Source organism: Triticum aestivum, chromosome 2A, assembly GCF_018294505.1.
Source record: "Triticum aestivum cultivar Chinese Spring chromosome 2A, IWGSC CS RefSeq v2.1, whole genome shotgun sequence".
Taxonomy (NCBI): domain Eukaryota; kingdom Viridiplantae; phylum Streptophyta; class Magnoliopsida; order Poales; family Poaceae; genus Triticum; species Triticum aestivum.
In genome coordinates, this window is record NC_057797.1 from 323,831,126 (window position 1) to 323,839,234 (window position 8,109).

Here is an 8,109-nt window from a genome sequence, read left to right on the forward strand (position 1 = left end):
AAGATATATATCAGGAACATATCTACCCTCAAATGGTGGAATGTTCAATTTCAGTTTAGGGAGATGGTCATGATCACGTACCTCAGGTGGTTGTGCATCCCTACCATTGCGATGATATGCATGAGGACGACCTAGTGGCGGTGGTGCTGGTGGTTGCACGTAGTTCTGATTTTGATCAACCTCATCCTCGTAATGGTCCTCCACCTCTGTAGTAGCAGCAGGCTACAGAAGCATCAACAACAGCACTAGAATTTTGACCAGGCTCAAGGGGAATGCGCAGTGCCTATCTCACTTGATTTGGAAGGCGTTGTTGTTGTTGTTGTTGTTGTAGTTGTTGTTGTAGAGGTGCGTTAGGTGCAGCCGGTGGTAGTGGTGGAAGACGCGCGAGCAATTCATTAAACTTGTTATCGAGCTTTGTTTCGAACGTCTTCTCCATGCCATCTATCTTCTCCATGGCCTCTTCAAATCTATTTAGCACATCTTGCACTTGTCCACTCATCATTTGCTGAAATTTATCATGTAGCTCTTTGTTCATCATGTTCTCCCAATCTGTCTCATCGGCTTGTGATCCTACCATGGTTAGCAGCAATAGAAACACACAAGAACATGATCCTACAGACTACTAGGAAGTGGTGGTGGTGTATCACAAATCCGGCAAGCGAATCTCAAATTCTTACCAGTTCTTACCCAGCAGCAGGTGGTGATCGGCAATCGTCGTAGTCAAAACTCTCAAAGATTGGATAGAGCGATTGCCAGGTGGTGTCAAATGCACGATGTAGATGTATGTGGAGGTGGGAAGGCTTATGATATGGTAGCAAAAATGTCAACAATAATCAATTCAGAGATGCAAAGTTGAATAAACGCTCAACAATGGTACTGTGTTGGTCCTAGGCTTGACCGTACTAGAGACGCGAGCATAGAACACGAACAAAATCATGGCACGGCACATAAACAAGGGAGGAGCACTCTCTGAATTTTTTTCCTTTTTTTCACTTTTTTTGCACTTTTTTCCTCTTTTTTTTGCTCCGCAACAATTTTTTTTTGAAAAAGTCTACAAATGGTCTAAAAACTGCCTAGCAATTTTTTTTTGAGTTTGGACGTATTTTTCTACTGCGGATAGCACGGAAGTTGGGGAGTCCGACTTGGTCACGACTCGAAGTATCGCGTGATCTGTAACTCGAAAACAAAGCAACAAATACTGGACTCGGACTGGTGGCGGAGATGAATCTGGTGGAACTCGGACTAGTGGTTGTATATGGTGATGGTATATCTGGACTCAGATTGGTGGTGGTATATGACGATGGTATATGTGGACTCGGATTGGTGGTTGTATATGGCAGCGGTGATGTATATGGTGGGGTGGTGGTATATGGTAATGATGATGACGATGGTGCAGCGGCGGTGTGACAACCTGTGAACAGAACTCGAAACTCTAAGGGACTAGACGCTAAGACCAGCAACTTGACACGACAAAGCAATCACAAATTCAACAAAGCAAATCTCTAAACATACTATGCAAAGGCTCAGATTGGTTCGGATATGATGACCTAACCCTAATTTTTTTTGGATTTTTCGTGCACTATAGATATGAATAACAGACTCGACCTGATGAGGACATCAATACCATTGTTACACCCACGGCCCCTGCTGCTATACATACTGGACCAATTACTAGAGCTCACGCACGCCAATTGAATTATTAGGTACTTTCATTTCTTGGTAACGATTCTAATGTTAATGAGAATATGATGCTGCCTAAATTGGATACATTTGTTTTGCTTACAAATGAAGGGCCTAGCTTGGACAAGAAAGATGAACGATGGAGTAAGTTCAAGCATGGAGATGATGGCAGGCGCAAGGGGATCAAGAACGGAGTTATAAGTGATGATTTCAGGACTTTGAAGCCACCATAAGGAGTGCATGAAGCCTTGGACGAAATATTCAAGATGCCACTTCATAAATTTCGTCCAAAGGCTATTTTAGGTGCTGCGTCACCTTATTATTGGGCCAGGCCCATGTATTTTCGAAATACTTAAGTATAGGCTATTTCTAGAGTCCGTATGTGTGGGGAAACAAGAGTTAGGGTTGGTTTCGGACCCCTCCTCCAAGGGCCATGAAATCCCCCCTCTTCCTCCATATATACAGCCCTTAGGGTGTCGTTTAGACTTTGGGTTTTGTTTAGATTAAAAGTTCGCCATAGCTGCAACTTCGCGTACTTCGTTTGTGTCCAACGACCAGACCAAGACGTCACAGAACCCCACCTTGATCAATAAAGCTTTCATCTTATATTCGCAATATCTAGATTGCAATCTCAGTTTCTTGCTTGTTCTTCGTTTGCTCACAGGAAATAGACCCTCGTGGTCAGGTTGATTGTGCTCTGGCGTGGTCAATAACCCCTCGGAAGTTGGTTTAGCGATTGCTAAGGCGCGACGTCTCGTACGTTCGTAGTCGGATCGTCAAGGTTGACTCCCACAGAAATGATAGCCACCATCTCATCGAAACATCAGGACACCTTCGCCTCTATCAAGTGGTATCAGATTTCCAGGTTGCTCGGTGAGATTTTACAGTTTTTCGTAGTTTAGATCGAGTCTGTTCTTCGTACCTATAGTCCACGAAAAAGAAAAAAAATTAGGGTTGGTTCATCCTATCCGAACCAATCCGAGCCTTTGCATAATCTTTTCTGTATTTGCTTTGTTGAATTTGCGGTTGCATCGTCGTGTCAAGTTGTTGGTCTTAGCGTCTAGTCCTTTAGAGTTTCGAGTTATGTTCACAGGTTGTCACGTCGCCGCTACCATATATCACCACCGCATCATCATCATCGTTGCTGCCATATACCACCACCACACCAACTTCATCGTCGCTGCCATATTCATCACCACATATTCACCACCAATCCGAGTCCATATATGCCACCACATATCTGCCGCCATCACGCCAATCCGAGTCCACCTGCAACATATATCCACCACCAGTCTGATTTCCACCAGATTCATCGCCGCCACCAGTCCGAGATTCCACCAGATTCATATCCGCCACCAGTCCTAGTCCGAGTCCAGTAATTGTTGCTTTTTTCGATTTCCAAATCATGCGATACTTCGAGTCGTGACAGAGTAGGACTCCTGAGATTCCGTGCTACCTAGAGAAGAAAAGTAGTTCCAAACTCAAAAAAAACTAAGTCTGGTAAATTCTGGCTGGCAGTTTTTAGACCATTTGTAGACTTTTTCGAAAAAAAAATGTGGAGGAGAAAAAAAACAAGGAAAAAAGTGAAAAAAAAGAAGAAAAAATCAGAGTGTGCTCCTCCCTTGTTTACGTGCACCGTCGTGATTTTGTTAGTGTTCTAGGCTCGCGTCTCTAGCACGGTCTAGCCTAGGACCAGCACAGTACCGTCATTGAGCGTTTATTCAACTTTGCATATCTGAATTGATTATTGCTGACCCTTTTTGCTACCATATCATAAGCCTTCCCAGCTCCACATACATCTACGTCGTGTGTTTGACTCTCCCTTGTAGTCGCTCTATCCAAGCTTTGAGAGTTTTGACTCCGACGGTTGCCGATCACCGCCTGCTGCTGGGTAAGAAATGGTAGGAATTTGAGATTTGCTTGACGGATTTGTGACATCCACCACCACCTCTTGTTAGTAGTCTGTAGGATCAAATTCTTGTGCGTTTGTATTGCTGCTGACCATGGCAGGATCACAAGCCGATGAGACTGACTGGGAGAACATGACGAATTAGGAGTTGCATGATAAATTTCAGCAAATGATGAGTGGACAGGTGCAAGATGTGCTAAACAAATTTGAAGAGGCCATGGAGAAGATAGATGGCATGGAGAAGACATTGGAAACAAAGCTCGATAACAAGTCTAATAAATTGCTCACGTGTCTTCCACCACCACCACCACCGGCTGCACCTAAGGCACCTCTACAACAACAACAACAACAACAACAACAACAACAACAACAACAACAACAACAACAACAACAACGTCGCTTTCCAAATCAAGTGGGACGAGCACAGCGCGTTCCCATTGACCCTTGGAAAAATTCTGGTGCCGCTGTTGATGCTTCTGCTGCACCTGCTGCTACTGCAGAGGTGGAGGACCATTACGAGGTTGAGGTTGACCAAAATCAGAACTACGTGCAACCACCAGCACCACCACCACAAGGTCGTCCTCATGCATATCATCACAACGGTAGGGCTGCACCACCACCTGAGGTACATGACCATCTTCCTAAACTAAAATTGAATATTTCACCATTTGAGGGTAGATATGTTCCTGATATATATCTTACTTGGGAGTTAGAAACTGAACAACGACATGTTTACAATATCCTGAGGAGAAACGTGTTCCTGCTGCTGTTTGTGCTTTCACTAGCTTTGCATGTGTTTGGTGGTGTGAACATTGTAGATTATATCCTATTCCAGCTACTTGGTCTGCTTTGAAAACTGCTATGCATACTCGTTGGGTTCCACCATATTATCAACGTGAATACTTCAAAAATTGCTGTGTTTAAGACAAGGAAATTTGTTTGTAGAAGAATATTATCAGGAATTACAAACTGGCATGATTAGATGTGGTATTGTTGAGGAGAATGAAGCTATGCTTGCACGTTTTATGGGTTGATTAAATAGAGAGAATCAGACCATTCTAGAGTATAAGGAGTATACTAATATCACTCACTTATTCCATCTTGCTTGTAAAGCTGAACATGAAGTGCAGGATCGACAGGCATTGGCGCGAACTAACTTTTCTGCAGGTCGATCTTCCTCATGGACACCACGTGCATCCGCTACTTCCACTCCACCAGCACCTCCATAAGGTGCCACCTCCAGCCGTGATACAAGAAAGCAGGCACAACCGCCACTATCTGCCAAGAGCACACCTGCCGGACCTGCGCAGAGCTCTTCTTCTTCCATGGCATCAACAGGGCACACAAGTAGCTCAAAAAAACAGGGCACACAAGTGATATTATTTGTCGTTGTTGTAAGGGAAGAGGACATTTTGCGAGAGAATGCCAATCTCAGCATGTGATGATTGCTACAGAGGATGGTGGGTATGAGTCTGCTAGTGACTATGATGAGGAGACTTTGGCTCTTATTACACATGAAGAACACGGTGGAGAGGATTTTGATCATGAGACGCAATACATGGCTGCTGAAGATGCTGACATGTATGAATGTTTAGTTGCTCAACGTGTTTTGAGTGTGCAGGTTACACAAGCTGAGCAAAATCAGAGGCATAATTTGTTCCATACAAAGGGAGTTGTGAAGGAACGTTTTGTTTGCGTCATCATAGATGGAGGGAGCTACAATAACTTGGCTAGCATGGAGATGGTGGAGAAGCTATCTCTCACCACAAGACAACATCCACATCCTTACTACATCCAATGGTTCAACAACAGCGGCAAGGTTACGGTAACACGTACTGTTCATGTGCATTTTAGTATCTCTACATATGCTGATTATGTTGATTGTGATGTGGTACCTATGCAAGCATGTTCCTTATTGCTTGGTAGACCATGGCAATTTGATAAAAATTATGTACACCATGGTAGAAACGATCAGTATACTCTTGTTCATAAGGATAAAAATATTACTTTACTTCCTATGACTCATGATTCCATTTTGAAAGATGATATTAATAGAGCTAATAAAGCAAAACAGGAGAAAAATAAAAGTGAAAATCAGATTGTGGCAAAAGAATTTGAGCAACAAATGCAGCCTAATAATAAACCATCTAGTGTTGGTTCTGAAATTAAATTGAAAAGTGCATGTTTACTTGCCACCAAATCTGATATTGATGATTTAGATTTTAGCAAATCTGTTTGCTATGCTTTTGTGTGCAAAGAGGCATTATTTTCATTCGAGGACATGCCTTCCTCTTTGCCTCCTGCTTTCACTAACATTTTGCAGGAGTTTGCTGACGTCTTTCCACAAGACGTGCCACCGGGATTACCACCTATTCGAGAGACTGAGCATCAAATTGACTTAATTCCCGGTCCATCATTACCCAACCGTGCACCATACCGTACCAATCCAGAGGAGACGAAGGAGACTATGCGTCAAGTACAAGAACTGCTCGACAAAGGTTATATACGCGAATCCCTTAGTCCTTGTGCTGTTCCTATCATTTTGTATGTGCGTTGATTGTACGTCACGTATGTGCGTTGATTGTAGAGGCATTAATAATATTACTATTCGTTATCGTCATCCTATTCCTAGGCTAGATGATATGCTTGATGAATTGAGTGGCTCTACAATATTCTCCAAAGTTGATTTGCATAGTGGATACCATCAAATTCGTATGAAATTGGGAGATGAATGGAAAACGACATTTAAATCTATGTTTGGATTATATGAGTGGTTAGTCATGCCTTATGGGTTAACTAATGCACCTAGTACTCTCATGAGATTAATGAAAGAAGTTTTACGTGCTTTCATTGGATGATTTGTGGTAGTTTACTTTGATGACATACTAATTTCTAGCAAATCTTTGGAGGAACATTTGGAACATTTACGTGTTGTTTTTATTGCTCTAAGTGATGCACGTTTGTTTGGTAACCTTGGAAAGTGCACCTTTTGCACCGACCGAGTTTTTTTCTTGGCTATGTTGTTACTCCACAGGGAATTGAAGTTGATAAAGCCAAGATTGAAGCTATTGATAGTTGGCCGCAGCCCAAAACGGTCACACAAGTGAGGAGTTTCCTTGTCCTCGCTGGTTTCTATAGGTGTTTTGTGAGAGATTCCAGCACCATTGCTACACCTCTCAACGAGCTTACAAAGAAGGATGTGCCTTTTGTTTGGGGTACCGCATAGGAAGAAGCCTTCATAGTATTGAAAGCTAAGTTGACACATGCTCCTTTACTCCAAGTTCCTGATTTTAATAAGACTTTTGAGCTTGAATGTGATGCTAGTGGAATTGGATTAGGAGGTGTGTTATTACAAGATGGAAAACCTATTGCATACTTTTCTGAAAAATTAAGTGGGCCTAGTCTGAACTATTCTACTTATGATAAAGAATTATATGCTCTTGTTCGGACCATAGAAACATGGCAACACTATTTATGGCCCAAGAAATTTGTTATACATTCTGATCATGAATCTTTGAAACACATTAAAAGTCAAGCTAAACTGAACTGTAGACATGCTAAATGGGTTGAATTCATTGAGACTTTCCCTTATGTAATTAAACACAAGAAGGGTAAAGAAAATGTTATTGCTGATGCATTGTCTCGTCGTTATACTATGCTTTCACAACTTGACTTTAAAATATTTGGTTTGGAGACCATCAAAGATCGATATGTGCATGATGCTGAATTTAAAGATGTGTTGCAGAATTGTAAGGAAGGGAGAACTTGGAACAAGTTCGTTCTTAACGATGGATTTGTGTTTCGTGCTAACAAGCTATGCATTCCAGCTAGCTCCGTTTGTCTTTTGTTGTTGCAGGAGGTGCATGGAGGAGGTTTAATGGGACACTTTGGCGTCAAGAAGACGGAGGATATACTTGCTACACATTTCTTTTGGCCAAAGATGAGACGGGATGTTCAGCGTCTTGTTGCTCGCTGCACTACATGTCAAAAAGCTAAGTCACGACTCAATCCTCATGGTTTATATATGCCTTTGCCTGTACGTAGTGTTCCTTGGGAGGATATATCAATGGACTTTGTTTTAGGTTTACCTCGAACAAAGAAGGGGAGGGATAGCATATTTGTTGTCGTGGATATGTTCTCGAAAATGGCACACTTTATACCATGTCATAAAAGCGATGATATTGTTAATGTTGCTGATTTGTTCTTTCGTGAAATTATTCGCTTGCATGGTGTGCCAAATACTATTGTTTCAGACCGTGATACTAAATTTCTTAGCCACTTTTGGAGATGTTTATGGGCTAAGTTGGGGATTAACTTCTTTTTAGTACTACTTGTCACCCCCAAACTGATGGACAAACTGAAGTAGTCAATAGAACATTGTCTACTATGCTTAGGGCTGTTTTGAAGAATAACAAGAAAATGTGGGAAGAATGCTTGCCTCATATTGAATTTGCTTATAATCGTTCATTGCATTCTACTACTAAGATGTGACCTTTTGAAATTGTGTATGGTTTCCTACC